The sequence below is a fragment of the Humulus lupulus genome, chromosome X (genome assembly GCF_963169125.1).
Source record: "Humulus lupulus chromosome X, drHumLupu1.1, whole genome shotgun sequence".
NCBI classification, from domain to species: domain Eukaryota; kingdom Viridiplantae; phylum Streptophyta; class Magnoliopsida; order Rosales; family Cannabaceae; genus Humulus; species Humulus lupulus.
In genome coordinates this window covers 189,430,799-189,451,704 of record NC_084802.1, presented here as the reverse complement: position 1 = coordinate 189,451,704, position 20,906 = coordinate 189,430,799, and the positions used below count along the sequence as shown (strand labels likewise).

The following is a 20,906-nucleotide window of genomic DNA, read 5'->3' as shown; positions in this document are numbered from 1 at the left end:
GGGATACATATGAGTCGAGTTTTCAGAATTTTAATTGGGAAATTTACAAAAATGCACTAAAAGTTAAAAAAAAATCTGAAAAATACGGTGCATTACAAAAATACGGAATTTTTAGATAAAAACATGGAATGGAAAAATTGTAAATACGAAGTGGCAAAATCATAAATAAAAGCTGTAAAATACAATTTTTTGTGAACAACGTTTACAAACTAGTAAATATCTGTTACAAACTTGTAAATATCTGTTACGTGTTTGTAAATAATATTTACAAAATCTATTATAGAATTGTAGATTTTTTTTTTTTTTTTTGTAGATAAAACTTACAAACAAATTTGTAACTAAATTTTTTATTTTTGTAACAATAGTTTACAAATCTAGTTTTACAACTAAGAAAGAAAGATATTTTTGTAACTAATATTTACGAAAATATTTTATAGTTAAGAAATCATACTATATTATTAGTTAGCGGAGGAGGAGGGTGAGGATGATTTGGTGACGGTTTTCACTGCCGGAGGAGACGGCAGCGGCAGCGAGGCTACAACATCAGTAGTCTCAGTGGTGGTGGTAGGAGGAGTCTGTGTGGATGGATCAGCGGGCTTGTTTGGCGAAGGGTCAGTGGAGGGGTTGGTTTTCTTGTTGGTCATGGTGTTTTTCAGGCGATCGAGACTTGTCTTCTTTCCCAACTGTAAAGCAAATTAAACTTTAGCCATTAATGGAGGAGGTAAACAAATATATATATATATATATAAATCTACAGTCAAGTCGACGAGTAATTAATATTAAGGAGACATAGTTTTATTGCTGAGAAAGAGTATGTGTTCACTATACCTAAAAAAGCCTTATAATAAGTACTCGAAAATGTCTTCTTCTTTACTATGAGAGAAATCAAAACCAGGATCACCATTATTCTCAATTACTCAAGTAATAAATCTAAAACAAAAACCATGGAATTATCAACTGAAATTAAGTTCATCACAATATATACATATATTATATATATATTCAAAAACCAGTCAAGAGATTAGAAGATGAAAAAACCATTAACAACACTTTCTAACAGTCAAAAATTGATGTTGATGATGATGATGATGATCAGTAGTTTTCATATTACCGTAAATGTGTAATTATTTTATATTACCGTATATTTAGAATTTAATTCCTAAACACCGTGCTTAATGTAATTATCCCATTTTAATTTGGGTTTGGATTAGAGAAAGTATGTACCGAAATCCATTCGAAAATATTTGTCCACAACTTTAGACAGAAAATGATGTAATGAAGAAGAATATCAATTGTTTGAAAATACCCATAGGCTCACCCCAAGCGTGGTATTAATCTCCGATGTGATTTTTCTATCAAATTGCTCATTAGGATCGTCTTGTGCCACACGTCTGGAATATATCTACTTAATAATGTAGTCTTACTCATAAATCATATATAATACAAATATATCATCAACGGGTCAAAAATTACGAAAATGACATTTTAACATAATCAGGCCAATAAGAACATTTAATACACCTAAATATGCATGAGCAGTCATATCATAATAAAACTCATATAATTCACATAATCGCACATGTATAATCACAATTAACACATAAAAATCTAATTATGCTCTCCTGGCACAATAATCAAGGCACTAAGCCTTATTAGTAAATTTGGGACGTTACAAAGGTGGTGCGATATAGTTGACTTTATCTATTATAAACTTTGTTGGTTTATAATTAGTTATTGAGAAAGTTTGTTTTTGGGAGTAATTGACGACAAAACTCCCTTATATTTATCTTTTCTACACTTAATCCCCTATTCTTTTTTTTTGCTGGTGAAACTCTCCAACCCCCCGTTGCGTTATCAAATTTACTGTCCTTGTTAGTTTTGTTGTTAACTGCCAGTGTGGAGCCACATGACCATCTAAAACGAATGCCACATCATAATAATTAATTAATTTAAATAAAAAAATTCTAAAAAGATTATTTAATTAATTAAAAATTAAAAAAAAACTTTTTTATTTAAAAGTGGATTAATAAAAATAAAAAAATATTTAGAAATACATTCATTTGAATTAACTTTTTTTTTTTTTTAAAAAACCCTAATTTTCCCCCACACGACATCTTCCCTTTCTTCCTCTAGCTTCTCATCTTCTTCTTCTTCTTCTTATGCTTCTTCTTCTTCTTCTTGCAGATAGATAGTTGGTGAAGTTGGGGTGCTTGGCTTGTATATGGTCGAAGGTAGAGCTAGAGTTGGTTGGGGCTTGTGGAGCTCGGGTTTGATGGGGGAGGTGGAATGGTCAAATTGGGTCGCAACTAGCACTACAAGAAAAAATGCTTTTAATAACACGGAAAATGTGTTATCAAAATATACGATAACACTTTCTGATGTGTTAAGACCGACTATGTTATTGTAGGTCAGGGTACTTTACATAACACTTTATCAGTGCTATACAGATGTGTTATTGTACTGTCAACGATAACACAATTTCTGTGTTATTTTAATAAATAGATAAGTGTTTAATTATGTTATTTATAGTTGATTATATAACACTTTTTTTGTGTTATACTACACTTTAGTATAACATTTTTTTTGTGTTATACTACACTTTAGTATAGCACAGGTGTTATATTAGCTTAGAGAAACATAATCTTTTTTTACTTAAACAAAACTAGGAAAACAAATATGAAAGTTGAAGCCAAATAAGGTAACATAAATAGATTTTTATTAATTACTCAAATGTAATTACAATATTTAGTCTACTAGTCTAGGCTTAAGAAATCATATTACAACATAATTTATGCCCAATTCTGATTCCTTTATCACTAAATACAAAACAAGAAATGTATACAAAAATTAGTGAAATACATTCTTCCATTCTAAAGGCCTCAACTACAAATGTTGTCAAAAATTGCTCCAAAGAAATCATCTCAATATACCTGTACATTGTAAAAAAAATCCTTTTATTATTAAGAACATAAGACTTAAGCTAGTTTCCACCTGTAAGCATATAAAGTTTAAATTAAATTTGTAATAACTCCAAAACTTGACGAAACAGCAGGGTATAGCAAGATGTACTACCATGCAAAAAGACTGAAGCAACAAAACATGCAACTTAAAACAATAAGCTAAACGAACGAAGAGAAAATTCCACTTCCATAGTTATGAAGATTTAAAGCAACAATAGCTCTTACACTAGAGGAACACATAATTACAAAATGAGATTTATAGAATAAGAATATCAATGAAAAATGTATAAATGATGATAATACTTAGCGACAGAGATGGTACTTATCTAAGAAGAATAAGAAGAAACACATTGCCAGATAAAATTATATTGCAAATAAATCAAACTCACAAACGTACCTTGACGGAACAGTAATTTGCTCCCATTATGAGAAATTGACCTTTTTGACATGCAGCCTTAAAATATTTGTTAGTCCCTTGAGCCAAAAAAGTATTAAGACGTGTAAGCAAATACAGATTATGATCAAGGTAGAATATTGTTACTCTTAATGACAACAGCTCTGAACAAATTATCAACCACAACAGGAGAGAATCATTTAAAAATATGCTTTGTGCTTTCACCCCTTGAGCCCCAATAATTTAGAAGGAGAAAAGCACAAGAGAATAAAATTAAATCAAAGTGGAATCCTACTTGCTGATAAATTATTTCCATCAGCAAACAACAAATCATAAAGCAGAACAACCCTCTTAACAAAACAAACTGCTTAAACTTAAAGATATTTCACCTTAATCGTGGATCACTTGTACAAGGTGTAAAGAACCAACCTTGACCGCAACTATAACCAGAATAGATCAGCTGCGACGATCAATTAGAAGAGTTTAGCTGGTAAAATAAATAAGCATTGTGCTTTTTTTCCAGCAGGGTACATTTACATCAAGATACAAATATCCAAATAACAATTTTAGTTCTAAAAAATCATTGGTAATAGTCCGTAATCACAAGACTTTTCACATAATAAGATAACAAACCAGACCTTATTAGAAATTGGTCCTTGTGCCAGGTAAGGTTTCTAATTACGTAAATGATGAAAGCCGTAAGCCACCCGAGCATCCATTTCTGTAATATAGATCCAAAAAATAAGGAGGCTTGTGTAGAATGATAAAAAAATATAGCCCTGGTCTACTTCATATAAAACTAAGAGGGAGCGAACCACACACACACACATATACTAATACAGAATAATTATCAGCTCTTAGACAAGTCAAAAATCACACAAACATACCTATGCTAAAGTAATTATAAAATACTTCTTCATAACAAGTCTTTTTCTCAGGCAACTCCCCTTCAATCGCCAACCCCTACATTTAAATACATTTCACCTATTTAGGTTAATTTGTTCACATGAAAATAAATAAATTTAATACTTCACATTTTACAAAGACTAACACAAAACATATTCTAAGTTTAATATGCAGCACATCAAAGATTTCAAAACAAAGTTCATTTTCTTACAAGCAATTAAAAAAATAGCTTTAAAAAAGTTAAATTTTCCATGTTTATATTGTTTTATATATCTTGACGATTAGAATAAATCTCTCTAGATACAAACACTAGAATGAAAATAGGAAAAAAAAACAATTAATTACATCAAAACTTCAAAAATCCCATCAACTAGCCTCTACAATTTTATTTTTCTGCATGAATTATAAGATTCAAAAGAATGATGCACAAGAAATTGCCTAATGTCACATCTAGCATTATACACAATCCAAAGCAGAGCAATAGATTATATGCTATAATGCTATATAGTCCACCTTCTCACTGATTATTCTTACTTAAAAAAAACTTTTGTGAGGCTTGAACAATATGAGAACCTAATATTTCATAGCAGAGCAACAGCACAGATATTAGGCCCAGAATGCAACATGATCGTTATAATGGCAGAGCATTAATCAACAATGGTCTGCAAAACAACAACACAAAGTCCAATCTTTCATAGCAGAGCAACAGCACAAAGTCCAATCTTTCAGATATCTGCAACAGTAACAACAATGGCAGAGCATTAATCAATTAACAGCTCAATCACACAACACTAATCGAACGGTTAAGCATAAATATTCATAGAAGTGATCTAACCTTCTCAGTAGATCCAAACTGTACTAGTCTTCGTGGTTCAACCGGTACTACCACAATGGTCTGCAAAGTGAGTTTGATTGTTAATAATTCTGAGTTGTGAGCTAGAATTGTACAACTTTGACAACATATGAGAAGAAAACATAAAATTTATAACACAAGTTTCTACCATACTAATCTCAATTAAAGTACTCAAAAAGAAAAAAATTGTACCTTTATTCCAAAGGAAAACTGATAGCAAACCTCAGAATCATCCTGTAGAGTGAAAGAAAATTCACAAAATAAGCAAACATAACAAGAATTCTAACTTCAAAAAATTCAACATATGTATGTGATTTCAACTCTAAAAACTGAAAAAGAAAGAAGAAATACCTTAAATGTGTGTTTATTTTCAGTAGATCTGAAAGAATTCCATTCCCCACTTGGCCCATCAGCTTGAATCCATTGGTACTTCCCATTTAAAACAGTTTGACCAATAATTCTACATTGACACATATACAAACAACAAACATTAATGTATAGTTTCATGAAAATTCAGAGAAGCATCAAAATATGAGCAATGCAGAAGAAAGAGCACATAGTCCAACCATGGAAAACAGAAAAATTATATAAGTTTCATGCAAGTCAATACCTGAAATCAAGAATTTCAACATCTACGAGTAATTATACACAATTATGTTAGGAAAAGAGATGCTTACCGCCCATGTATAAAGAAGGCTGACTTTTGCCATTTCCTTTCCCGTGTTCACCAACTGAAAACAGACAAAGTCTACTAAGTAACTTTCTAACAACAATATCAAATTCGTAAATTTATGACTAAAATATCATACTCTAGATCATGCTGAAATATTCACACACATATTTAAGTTACACTTGTATAGAATTTAAAAATAAAGGTTATATTTCTGTATTAATTATGCTCATGCTAAAAATTCCTACACAATCTAATGCATCAAATTTTAACAATAATACCTACTTCTAACATTTGATATGAAAATACCAAGTTACCAACCTAATAGCCTCAGGATCATTTTTTAAAGCCTGCAAATGCTCAGAATTGGATGACAGACCACCATTGGAAGACACTCTCTCTGTTTTACATGAGTCACTGATGTCTTGTGATTGTGTGACTGAACACTGTGTTGATGAACGTTTAATGTCATAAGAAGTTGCACTCTCATCTTCATTTATCTCTTCAATTACTAAGCGTAAAAATCAATCAAAAATAAAATAAAACTTACAAAGTTTAACATAAAGCTTCATGTGAACTTCATGCAAAGTAATGAACTAACATCAAATGAAAATAAAATAAGTACAAAATTAACAAACCTCTTGGTGCACATGCACCTCCCTCCTTCAGTAATCTTTCCTCAGCATCCCTGTTAAAACAATATATGCTAGTTAAAAAAAAGAAAAGGAAGGAACAATTGATGTTAATCTGCTATAACAAAGTCCAAGAAGATCATTCACAAGAAATCACACCTCAAGACCTCTGCAATTGTTTCATCATCAGGAGAAACTTCATGAGCCTTGATAAGATCAGAGACAGCATCCTAACAACAAGAATGTCCCCCAATGGTTAGCAGGGCAATTGCATAAACATCCTTCAGAAGACATTTATTATAAGCATTATTTTCTGAAACAATTTTTTTATTATAAGATCAGAACTGATAGATTGAAAATAAGAAAATGAAAAGTTCTAATCATACTCAAAAACCAAAAGTTCACACTGAAAGTAGAGAAAGTTCTCTTCAAGTAGGCCAAAGTAACAGTAAATATACTCACAAGACAGTACTTCTGCAAGGCATCATTGTACTTTCCCTGGCTATGAAGCTCATTTCCCTGCCAAATTATATGCAAAACAAGTGTGAATGAAGACAATGAAGATAGACTAGGGGAATCTACGAACACTTTATGAAATATATGTTCCACAATGTTCTAATCAGTCCTTAATCAACAAAAAATGATTAAATAAATCGAATTGCGGGTAAGAGTTTTTTAAAGACAGTATTTGATTTTTTTCCCCTCTAGAAGCAGAAAGCAATGAAAAAGATTTCCCTATAAATTGCTAAAGGTTTTCCTTTCATCTCTAAAGGGAACCACAAGCGAGTTTGGCAAATAGGTTCCTGATCTAAAGGTCTCAGGTATACATATCCTATAACTATAATAATGGGGTATTCTTTCCCTTTTAAGTACTTTCTGCTCCCTGTTTATCAAAATGAAAGTTAAGATTACTAACATCCTGTGGTGCTAGTAATTATTAATAAAGTTGGTGTACCAAACAAATAAAATAGTTCATTTCGTTTTGGCAGCACTACAAATGACAAAATCCACGCTACCCTCTAAGTCAATAAAACAAAAGTTAATGAATTTAACGTTCAAAATGTATTGAGAATAGAACTTCAGCTTAGGCATACTATCTTTCATCATGTAGGTGGCCAACTTAATGCAATGCTTACTGAGCCATAAAAATTAAGAATCTCAATGTTAACATTAAAATTGCTCAAAATGTAAAAGTAAAAGATCAGAAAAAACAAATTTGTTTCTTTAGCATCTGAGCTCCATTCAATTCATAAGTGATCTGGGCATCAAGATGTGTACGCATAGCTGCTATCTCTTCAGGCATTGAGTTAGCCATCTTCTCTCCAATCTCAGCCATCTCCTCTGGACGGGTATGCTTCAATTGTTCTGCTGCATTCTTCAGGTCTTCAGGGCTCAAGTTCTTCATGCCTTCAGAGGCCATCTTCAATAACTCCGGATTAGACATCATCTGCAGCGCCAGTTAGGCAAAATTACCATCACAACCATAACCAGTTAGGAGATCATAGGTGAATTCTAATAAAACCAAAACCCCAATTATCAATGAAAGTCTTATAAGAATGTTTTAATCCCACGATACAATGAGCCTAACATAAAAGTAACAAATAGAATGTTTCATGACCTGATTTGGAAAAATATCATGAACAAACCAAAAAACTATTACAAACATACCCACTTCTCAGATTTAATAAATTCTCTTTACTTTGACAAAAAAAAAAATCCAACCAATTTAACTTTTAACTATAAGTGTCCCATTTTACTAATAATAAAATCAAAAAGAATACTACATGGTCCTTGCATTCTCAATTTTACTGTTCCAGTCAGTATCTCTAAAAGAAACAACAGAAAAGCAAAGGGCAGAACAAAGACAAGGACAAAACAATTAACCAAAATAGGCACAAACAAGGTATATAAATCATAATGTCAATGTCCACCAACTCCAACCTTGCACTGACATAATCAAATCAAATCAAATCCAATGAACTCTTTGGCCTACGAAAATAAAGTAACTACAAAAGAAGAAGCTTTAAGAAGAAAAGAGAATAAATATGGTTATACAGGGTCATCAACTTATTCTTAGAGAATAAATATCGAAATAGAAGGCAGGGTAGTGAGATCCCTTTGCCAACATCCCAAGCCTCATCATCGAGAGCCCGTCGTCGTCGCCACCTGCAGAAGATAAAGAGAGGGTGAGCAAGAGAAAGACGAGAAAAAGGAAGCTACCGAGATACCTCTGTCGTAGTACCGAGATTCAAAATCAGTGGTCATATAATAATAAAAGGCCACAAATAGAATTATAATTGTGCTTCATCTTAATCAATTGACTATTCTCCTTCACACCATGGCAAAGAACTAGCACCTTTCCTCATTTAACTACAACAATATCAAAGTTCAATAATAATGTAAATTTTTTATCATCAATAACCTTAACTACCATATCAAATTCAACATGACACAAAGGCTTAAGTCTTTTACATATGTTTCGATCAGAGCACTTTGATTTTTTTTGTAGCAAGAGTACTTTCAATTTAATAACAATATAGAAATATATATGTATATATAACACAACCCAAATAAATCATTCAATGTCATATTAAAAAAAACTACTGCAATACCAAATTTTGGTTTTCAAACAATCCACTTTCATTTCCCATGATTAAGGGTAGTCATGACTATAAAACTTTTGGCAATTGTCCAGATAGAAGATCTAGTCCTTACTCAATTCTATCTCATTACACTCTAGCTTGTAATTAGGTATGCTCAAATTTTTGTGTTCTCTCTTGCTGATATACTCAAAGCAATGCCCTGATACCACAACTGGAACCCCATGGTTTCCTGTAGCAACAGAAGTCGTGTGCCTGTACATTATATCAAGATCAATCAGTGACTCTTGAAGAGTTAAAGAGGCAATTGGGGAAAGAAAAATTACTATAGATTTTTTCCTCAAATCTAAAATATTTGTGTATTTTATATACATATATTTACCTTTCTCATCGAGTATGTTATTTCAAGATTTATATAATTATACTTTACATTCAAATGAATCTACTGGCAGTGTTTGTGCTTTATCTAACAGAAATATGAATGAACAAACAACTGTGTATCAATATCTAAATGTTTGTGCATTATCTAAATGGAGACTTGGTGTGGTGCATGCCCAAGTTGGGAAACAGACAAAAGACAATAATATAGCAACAATAACAATATCAATTATACTACTAATAATGAAAAATTTTAGTTTCCGTTTAAGTAATAAAAACAACACGTGGCCAAGCACAGAGCCAGCTCATTGGCAGTTTTTTTTTCTTTCCTTTTTTAAATTTTCTTTTAATAGCTAAAAATATGACAAAGCTCCAATGAAAATTTGAAAATATAAAAGCACCCCCATGAGCTAAATTCAAAGGTCATCTCTGTAAACGATAGACAAATTGAGAGATTTGGGAGTGTGAAAAGTGATTTCTGTATTGAATAAATAATTACAGATACAAGAGAGTTTATATACAATAATTAAGCTTGACAAAACTAACTCTAACAAACACAGATACTAAATACAACAATGACTAACAAGAAGCATCTTTAAAAATCCTCCCAGCCCAAAATGGAGGCACTCCACTTAACAGAATGTAAAGAATCACTCCAGCACTCCAAACATCTTTAAAAATCCTACCAGCCCTTTAGATTGTGGCTTTGCCTAGAGGGTTCAATATGAACCAAATTGAGATTTCAGGGAAATTGAGTGAATCAGTCACCACATGGAAACACAATTTTCTTTGGTTCCTGCACAATTTTATGACAAGAAACAATGATCAAGGTCTGATATATCTATTTCATATCAACAATATTATGGAATCCAGAATAAGTAGTTACAAGTGTAGAATGAAATAAAGCCAAGAAGCCGCCGCAACATTTTTTTACCATTGCTTAAAATCTGCATTATTGGGAAAGGAAACATAGAAGAATAGTAGGAATTCAAATTACCGCCGCTGCAGAAACAGTGGAGATAACAACCACTGCACATGCCAGAATATTATCAGAGAAGACAACATAATGATGAAGGTTCTGATCATGCAAAAATTTTAGCTTCTGTTGCTTGGGAAGTTGCCTCTCTTCTAGCTCTAAAGCAAAGCATTCGGCAGTAAGGAGCATAGCAAGACAATGGAGCCCTTTCGAGGTTGTTCGTGAAGCAATATGGACAAGATATGCTGCTTGCTTCTTTTGCGATCGATTGTGTGAGCCATAGCACAGAGCTTAGCAGCCATGGCAGAGCAATCAGGGTACACCGCACTGGCTTTAGACAATGAAGTTTCCATGTGTCTCATTTTCTGCAAAGCATTGCAATATCACGGCTTTTAGATTGAAATGAATCTCTGGAACTCACTATTACAGAAACACAATTAAAAAATAAAACAAAATTATATACCTCCTGGACAACTCGAAATCCTTTGTACGCTCACCAAGTGATCGCTCCACCTCTTTAATTTGTAGTCTCACCGATAAGCAATACTGTAACCTAGATGCTCAAATGGTGAAATGAATATACTAATCTGGCACTTCATTTTTAGACAAAGTTACAAATACCAAATTGCTTCTCACAGATTGACCAACCAACACGAGTGGGTGCTACCCCAACTTAAAACCAGAGTAGTAATATTCGAACCATTCCAATCCCAATTTCTCATCCTAGTTTATGCAAATAATACTTAAAAATCGAAATGCATTTGGCTTTAGCAAGAAAAGGGAAGATAGATAGATGAATGGAGGAGGGCAGAACCTTAGATTTTGGAGCTTGCCGGAGAAAGAAGATTAGCGCCTCAGAGTTTTGGGTTGAGTGAACTGGAGATGGTTAGAGCTGCTCGGACTTTTGGTTGAGGAAATGGAAATGGGTCTCTCGGTCTCACATCTTTTTAGGGTTTCTCGGTCTCACTGGAATTGAGGAAATGGGTCTCTCGATCTCACGAGGAAATGGGTCTCTCGGTCTCACTGAAATTGAGGAAATGGGTCTCTCAGTCTCACGAGGAAATGGATCTCTCAGTCTCACTGGAATTGAGGAAATGGGTCTCTCGGGCTCACATATTTTCAGGTCTCAGGAATGAAAAAAAAGGCTAAGTGGCGGGTCTCACAAATTTTCAGGTCTCAGTAATGAAAAAAAAAAAGGCTAAGTGGCGGGATGGTGTATATTACCGCCCTTTTTTTCATGCCAATATAACACTCTAGCATAACGCATTTTTATTAGTATTATATTCATGTGTTATAGAAATGGGTATTTGGTGTAGTGTAGATGGGGTTGTGTGCGGAGTGATGGCAACAATGAGTTGGTGGGGCTTGTTTTCTGGGTAATCAAAGGCACATGCGGAGATGGGAGGGTCAGGGCTGTGGGTTTCGGGTGTAGGTGAATTCGGGGTGCGAGGGAGGTGGAAGAAGGGGGTGAACGGAGGTGGAGTATTGCAGGTGGTCGGTGGTGAGAAGGGTGGGGCTTGAGGGAGGAGTAGAGTTGTAGGTGGTCAGAGATGGGAGGGGCAAGGCTTGAGGGCTGACGGCGAGAAGAAGAAGAAGAAGAAGAAGAAGAAGAAGAAGAAGAAGAAGAAGAAGAAGAAGGAAGGAAGGAAGGAAGGAAGGAAGAAAAAAGAAATAAGGGTTTAGATTTTTTTTTTAATTTCAGATTTATGAATTAATATTATTTTTTTTGTTTATAATATATTTTTTAAGTAATTTTTTTAATCTATTTTAAATTAAAATGATTTTTATATTTTAAATTAATTTAAATATTTTTATTGATTTTTTAATTTAAAATAATGATGTGACATTCGTTTTAGATGACCATGTGACTCCACACTGGTAGTTAACATAAAAAAAACTAGAGGAAATTATATTTTATATGGGATTTTTAATAGAGTGTGCAAAAATATGGTTTTTAAAAAAAAAAGTTAATCTATGGCTTTTTTTAAGAATTTTCACTTTTATGGGTTTATTTTCCCATATTTTTGTATAAAAGTTAGTTTATGCCATAGTTTTACTCTTAATCAAATTTGGAAGGATTTGTTTGTAATTTGATTATTATTTTTTAGGTTATTTGTTTTTTTATATTGTTTTTATATTACTAATTTTATATTAAATTTTTCTTTGGTTGTTTTGCAATTTTTTTTTTGTAATATGAATTGTTTTTAAAATTATTATTTATTTATTATAAACATGTTTTTTTAAGATTGTACGTTTTTTTTTTCAAATCCTAGATAGGGTAACCAATTACTTGATTGATCTTAAAAAAAATCCTAGAGCTAGGTTAAATAACATGCACCAGGAGGGGTAACCAGTTATCCTGAGATTAGTAACTTTCTGCCATAAGAGGGGTAACCAATTACCTAAGAGGGGTGACAAGTTACTCATATTAAATATGAAAAGAAACATCAAATTTGAAGGAAAAAAATGGAAGAACACTTCATTAAAAAAGGAAGAAGAAGTAACTATGATTTTAGTAACATAAGTAACTAGTTACCATAAATATACACACACTAGAACGTGAAAGTAACCAGTTACCCTCAGAAATATACACACAAAGAATGTGAAGGTAAACAGTTACCCATTCACGTTTTCATATTTTTATTAGTTTTCTTTCCAAATTTTGGTATTCCTACAAGTGTTACAGTAAAAAGAAAATGCTGAAAAAATTGATTTGAATTTTTTTACATATAATGGAAAAAACTATAAAAAAAATTACAATAACAAAAGATAATAAATAAAAAATAGTAGAATAATTATCTAATGTCAAAATATATGTGAGAAAAAAAAGAAAAAAAAAAGAAATTGAATGAGAAAAGAATAAGTACAAAATTGAAAAAAAAAATATGACAAAAAACAAAAGAAATGATGAATGAAAAAAAAAATGAATAAATAAGAATGAAAAGAAGAAGAAGAAAAATAATGGAACAATGAAAAGAAAAAAAAGTATGAATGAAAAAATTGGTAGAAAAAAATGGAAGAAGAAAAAAAAGCTCATATGTTTGAAAAAAGAAAAAAAAATGGAAGGATAAAATAATAAATACAAAAATGAATAAAAAATAGAATGAAAAATAACTGAAAAATATGAAGAAAAAAAACAAAACAATACAAATGAAAGAAAAAAAAATAGATAAATGAATAAAAGTGAAAAAAGAAGAAGACTGAAAAAATAGAAAGAAAAAAAGATGAATGAAAAAATTGGTAGAAAAAAAAGGAAAAAATGGAAGAAAAATCAAGTAAGGAAAAAAAAGAAAAAATAATAAAAAAATCATGGAAAAAAATAAAAATAAAATTACCTTCAAAATCAAAGAAAACATAACTATGATAAAAAAAATGTGACATTTCTATATTATAGTTAGCTACTAATTGTGTTTCCCATACTTTAACTTTTTCTTTAATAAATTTCTCATACAAATTAAGAAAAGTACATCTCCCACATTTTTGCACATTGATGGTTGTTGACTATGTTTTTAGCCAACGACGTGAGAACGTCAAATACGACAAACATTCAAGAGAATTTAAATAACACAGACAGTTTAATCAAGAAAAGTATATAACACAAGAGATTTTATAGTGGTTCAGCCTCGATTGTCGGTAATAGCCTAATCCACTTAGAGTTGTGATTTATAGATCTGTACTCAAGATCAGATGGACTGAGCCAACTAAGTTTCTTCAGTACAGATTGCAAAAATACAAGAATTCTCTCAAATGCCAGCACTTTCTCTCTCTAGAATACTCATACCCAAATTTCTCTCTCTAGAATACTCAGACCCAAATTTTCTCTCTCTAGAAAGAAGAAGCCGAAGAACCCCTCTCTAATCCCATAAGCCCTCTATTTATAGGCTTAGGGTCACACATCTGATATCCCTTAGAATCGGGATATTTTATTATATTTATTACATTTAAATTACAAAAAACATTCAAAATGTAACCAAACCCCCCATTTGTGGGAAGAATGAGAGATTCCTGCATATCTTGTTGAAGCTGTTTCTGGGAATCTTGACTTAGTCCTCCTCTAGCTAGTTGATCCACCTCTCCTACTGACCACTCATGCAAGTGCTGGTCGGACATGTGCATGGTGGTAGGACAAACATTTGTTGGTCGGACGTGCATGGTGGTAGGACATGCACTTCTCTCCTCATCCTTGGGGTCTCCTAGGTCCACTCTCTTGAGTTCTCCTCGGACCAAGGTCTCTTGGGCTCTCCTCCTCGTACCTCATCCTTGGAGTCTCCTAGGATCACTCTCTTGGGGTTTCCTAGGACCACATCCTTGGGGTCTCCTAGGACCATTCTCCTTAGCCTCCTAGGATGCATTCTCCTTAGCCTCCTAGGATGCACTCTCCTTAGCTCTCCTAGGATGCATTCTCCTTAGCCTCCTAGGATGCACTCTCCTTAGCTTTCCTCGAACCAAGGTGCTGGTTATGACATCTTTCAAGCAGTCCAAATTCTTCGTCAGTCTACCGGGTCCCTTTATCACAACTCTGAGGAGTCAATGTATTTATTGACTATTAATGTGTCTTTTACTGACCATGTACTGCCATTTTTCCTCTATTGCCACGTCATCAATCTCCATTTTTGGGGATAACATTTGCCCCCCAAGTTTATTATATGATTTTCCTCGTATGATAAACTTTTCTTCTAGCAAAATATTCTCGAGGTCATCCAAAAGCTCCTATCTGGTTGATAACTTTCACATAAACTTCCACGACTGAACTTGTCTTGTGATTTCTTCAAACTCTATTTTCTTGATATAATGAAAACATAAGCTCCCTTTTGATTCTCCCTTTGTCTATTTTATCATCGTATAGACTGGTTGTTGAGTATCCTCGATTTTTTTTAGCAATGTGATCCGATCGGACCATGGGTGAACTCCTTGTCTTCTCCTCGGACTAGGGTCCGAGGCAATTGCTTGGCTTCTCCTCGGACTAGGGTCCGAGGCAATTACTTGGCTTCTCCTCGGACTAGGGTCCGAGCCACTCCCCTTGGCTTCTTCCTCGGACTAGGGTCCGATCGGACATGTTTTTGCCTTCTCCTCGGACTAGGGTCCGAGGCAATCACCCTTGGCTCTCCTCGGACTTGGTCCGAGCCAACCATCTTGGAAGCTCACCTCGGACATGTCCGAGCCAAACATCTTGGAAGCTCACCTCGGATAGGTCCGAGCCAAGCACTTGGAAGCTCACATCGGATAGGTCCGAGCCAAGCACTTGGTTCCTCCAACTAAGGTCCGATCGGACCTTTTGTGGCCCCTCCTTGGCCAAAATCTAAGTCCATCTCTTGGCATGCATGGGACCTCTCCTCGGACTTGGTCCGAGCCAACCATCTTGGAAGCTCACCTCGGACATGTCCGGGCCAACCATCTTGGAAGCTCACCTCGGATAGGTCCGAGCCAAGCATCTAGGGGCTCCTCAAGCTAAGCATTTAGGAGACTCTCCTCGGACATGGTCCGAGCCAATCCCTTGGCACACATGCATGGCTCTCCTTGGACATGGTCCGATCGGAGCTTTCATGACCTTTCCACGAACCAAGGTCCAAGCCAATGACTTGGCTTCTCCTCGAACTAGAGTCCGAGCCAAGCATCTAGGGGGCTCCTCGGATTAAGGTCCGAGCCAAGCACTTGGGATGCCATCCATGGACCAAGGTCCGAGCCAAGCACTTGAGATGCCATCCTTGGACCAAGGTCCGAGCATACCATTTGGACTCCTCGGGTGCATTTGGCCTGGTTATGACACGGTTCCTCTTGGTCGGATGTAGCACCTTAGGCACCAAATTTCTGGGCCTAGATCCTTGGACATAGGCGAGATGCTCCTCGGATCAACATGCATCCGATTGGCCATTCCAAGGTGTGTGCTCGACTCCACATTTTTCAAATACTTTAAGTACCCTTAGGCACTCTTAAGCATTTGTTTGATTCACTCCAGGGAAGTCGATCGGTGATACATGCTTAGCCTACCAGGGATGTTGTATCTGTAATATCCAACATTTTCATAATACATTTATTTATTATAAATCAAAGTTTTAATACATAAAATGTACAACTTTACAAATTTAAGAAATAGTAATGGAAAAATAGTGTTTAAAATATGATTTTATGTTTTTAATGAGATTAAAGAAAGAGAAACTTGAGTAGTCAAGTATTGGACCTGAATGTCATATAATTTTAATTGGGGATTTTTATAAAATTAAGAAAGTTTTGCTAAAGGACTTATTTGAAAAGAATTTTAGTATTTTGGGTCCAAGTGTAATTTTTAAAAATAAAAAAAAAATAAAAAAAAAAGGCTTCAGCCTTTCTTTTTACCCGAGCCCCTCTCTCTCTCTCCTCAGAAACTCTCTCTCTCTCTCCTCAGAAAACCTCTCTCTCTCTCTCTCTCTCTCTCCTCTACGTATTACTGTTGCCGACGACGCAGGAGTACTTTCCGGCCACCATTTTTAGCCACGCGCCGGACCGTTGGATTCAGAGGCCTCCGAACTATCGACCCACGCGGGAATCTAGAGCTCACTCGCCGATTAAACGCCTCAACCACTCGATTTAAGTTCGGCCACCCCGCGACTTCAAAGTTGCGATTCGGCCACCTCGGGCATCCGTTTGCCGATCCGTCACCACCATCGTGCTCCTCGTGTTGTGGGCTTCAAAACCCAATAACTTGTTCCTACATCTACCATAGTTGGGTGGTGGGCCCACCACGAGCCACCGCGATCCACCGTAGATCGACGGTCGAAACTTAGTGTTCGAGGTTCCGAAGTACGTTTTGAGTCTCAGAAAATCATCGTTTGACTTATTGTGGAACCCGATCATTTTGGTATAATTTCTTTAACCTATATATTGTGATTTAATTGTGATTGATTAGAGTAATTGTTATTATGTGTATTTATGGTATATAATTATATATTATTGATATATGGAATATTTTCTGTAATTTACTGGCTGTCTGGGATTATATATATTTTTTATACAGGTTTTGATTTTGGAATTGTCCACTTTATAGCCGTTGTGCTGTCTAATTTTCTAGAAAATATTAGATATTAAATCAAGTATAAAAATACATATTTAATTGATTTTATATTAATATGGAAATTATTATGATTAAGTAATTTTAATTATTATTGTTATTATTTTGTTAAGTAAATCAAGAATACAGATTCATATATATATGAAAAGTATGATTTATAGTAAACCTATTATCTAACCATTATTATTGTATATTAATATTTGAATATTAAAATAATATCAAATATTAGTTTCTTACAGTTATCGATATTTGTAAGACCAGTGAAGTTTGGAGAAAGTATATTTATTATATCACTGGAATTGATATTATGACTAATTAATAATAATATAAATATTTATATTTATATTATTATCATTATATTGATTATTACAACTTTATGTTAAAAATATGATTTCTTTTATAAAATGACTATTTGAATATATACATCCATATACGTATTGCTATTGAAGTATTTTGTTATTAATATCGAAATAAGTTTAATTATAGACGATAATTATTATTTTTGTTGGGATTATTATTATTATTATCATAAGGGTACATTATCTTATGAGCAAGGTTTAAAGCATGGTTTTATATGAAGAGTTATTTGCATTACGTTGATAATAATTTATTATTATCATTTATATAGTTTCTGGTATTATTAATATACACTATCAATAGTGTATATTTATGATTTTGATAGAATTTAATAAATGATGTGCCTTGAATAGGATTTGTATGGATTTGATTGATTGACTCTTGGTGAGGAATTTTAAAATAAGCTAAGGACCTAAGGTAAGTACATCTCACCTTTTGTGCTTAAGTGTAAGATGCATGACTACATTGATTGTGTACATCTGATGAGTTAAGTATGGTATGATGATGATGCATATGATAAGTATGTGAAGAATGGTTATATGAACACCATAAGGGTGTTGTGTGATATGTAATTGATGAATTCTGTGATATGTGAAAGATGTCTTACTTGGTTAAGAATGATATGAATTATGTGCAAGTATGTGTTCTTATGTTGATGGATATGTGGATTACTCTATGTTCATGATTTGTTATATGTTATGATATATGAAGCGTTTAAGTTTTTAGGCTGGAAACCTTAGACCTGAGCCATAGCTCTACGTTAAGGTATAACAACGCCACCAACCCAAAGCTTCATGTATTATGACTAAAGATGTTTTGAGTTATATGAGATGTGATACAATGCCTTGATTGAATACCATCAACATCAGTCATGAACACGAACATTGGCATTTCAGCATCAGCATGTATGCATGGCATGTACAGTTATGTGATACATTATTATGTGACATAAGACCATGCATATGAATATGAGAAAAGTTATGAAATGTCTTGAAAAGTTTTATGTAAAGTTAAACATTTTAATGACACAAGGCTTAAGCAAAGTGATAATAAGATGTTAAAAAGGGTGCCACTGTTTCGATGAAGCAATCAAGTAAGTTCAGTAAAGAAGACGGAGGTCTATTAAGGCTTATAGTGGCCGCCCACTAGTGCGGGCTAGGTCAAAGTTGACCATTTAGATATGTTTGCCATGTTCCCGTCTTTCTCCTCCATATGTGTAATAAGTATGGCAGCTATGGCAACGATGAAATGAGTGTTATGATGAGCCTAGCTGAGATGATGGCTAGCCGGAGGAGAACCCATGGGATTCTATATGATATGTGTAACAAGCCCTGCAGGCATTGGCTGAATCAAACAGTGTGCACAAGTGAAATCGGGCCCATAAAAATGTGAAACTAAAAGAAAGAGCATAAAAGTAAAGTTTGAAAGTCCATGAGCAATAAATGAAATGCATAAGTATATAAGTCAGCATATTAGTATGTGTGCACTACAAACTCACGACATTCATGTGTATGTGTATGCATGAGATTTGCTTACTGAGCGTTAGCTCATTATGTTATTTTCCAACATTTTTCCAGGTGTGGCTTTAGCTGTTGAGCAACTTGTGGAGCACGGACTCAGTAGCAATGCAATAATGGTTTAGAGTTTTCATATGGCTGCCTTAAATTTAAAGTATTCATACGTGTAATAATTTCTACTAATAAGTTTATATAAAAGTTTTAAATTTTTCTGTATTTCTTCGTATCATTTTATTTAATTCTTTTGGTCAAGTGCCTTACATACTCGTAAACCCTAGAATTACGAGTATGTGGCAGACGTACCCTACCTTAGGGACGTTACAAATGGTATCAGAGCTTTGAGTTTGTAGATGTCGTATACTCGTTATGTTATTAGATTTTGGGATCTGAAATGCTACTGAGTTCCGCCACAAGACAAGCCACACGTTAATGGTTAGTATAATTTATCCATATTTTAGTTAATGTATGTTAATGATGTTGTATAATTGTATTAGAAACTCATTGTGTGTTTGAGTTTCCATGATATAAGTATGAGTTTGGATTAAATGAATATTCTCATGCACGGTAGAGAAATTGAAGTTTGTTATTTATCGGAATGCATGCCTTGATTATTGATGTGATAAATAATTGATGATCTATCGATGTCGATGTTTGGATTGTTATTTGATATTCTCAAGCTTTGAAAGTGACCTATCAGTTCAGTTAGTGTGTTAAGGGTTAATATGTCAGGTTAGTGTTTTGGAGAGCAGAATTTTAGGTTGTCACTGAGAGCACACACAATAAGAGACTTTAGTGAAACAGTAGTAATATATAGAAAAAAAAAATAAAATACATAATACATAATACATTAAGGATTGGGGTTTTGGACACGTTCTACCTCGTCGATCAACTTTTGTTGTTCAACTCTAAGGGTCTCCCCAGTAGTTTGCAGTGTCCGAAATTTTTCCTTCATATCGACTGAGTAATTAGCAAGAAGTGTAGTTAAAGTCCCATTCTCCTTAACCAACTTCTCCTTCTCTCGAGTCAATGCCTTGTTGGCATTTCTAATGGCTATCATCTCTTGTTTTTGTGTTTCTATATACCTTTTCAAGTGGTCAACCTCTTGTTCTCTTGCAAGAACCCGTTGGCCTAGGTTTGAGACCGATGCTGCCGCCTGAGTGGTAAGAACTAAGGAATCTTTTACAGCTTGTAGGTCCGACCTATGGGATAAAATTGTTTGGTCTTTAGGGGTGAGTATGCTTTGACCTATACTAATGGCCACCTTTTTATCGAGCATAGCTGAGTCCTCCACCGTGACAAGGCCAGTATCAGAATAAAATTTGGGAAGCCAAACTCTAGGAAATTGAGTATTTCGTTCTGGGATGTGTACCGTAGGATACACCATTAGCTGTGGTAGGGGTGCAGAAATTTTTGGGGAAGGTTCGATAGTGGGTAGATTTGGCTCAGGTAAAGCTAAAGTTAGATCTAAGTTCAGCTGAGATGATGAGGATGCCATGGGTTGCTTAGCTTGAGTAATGGACGGAAGTAATAATGATTTGGTTTTCAAAAGCTTGAGATTGATTGTGTTTTAGTGGGTATGTGATGAATTTTATTTATAGAAAAATGCGTTGAACTGTTG

The 20,906-nt window shown here is 34.0% G+C and overlaps 1 long non-coding RNA gene across 1 annotated transcript; it reads right to left on the bottom strand.

Annotated features, from left to right (window-relative positions):
* Positions 1-3,140: 3,140 nt before the first annotated feature.
* On the bottom strand, positions 3,141-4,054 carry LOC133804416 (uncharacterized). Its single transcript, XR_009878461.1, has 3 exons — positions 3,744-4,054; positions 3,358-3,434; positions 3,141-3,186 (listed from the first exon to the last, which is right to left on the bottom strand). It is a non-coding gene; the product is annotated as an uncharacterized LOC133804416 (long non-coding RNA).
* Positions 4,055-20,906: the final 16,852 nt, after the last annotated feature.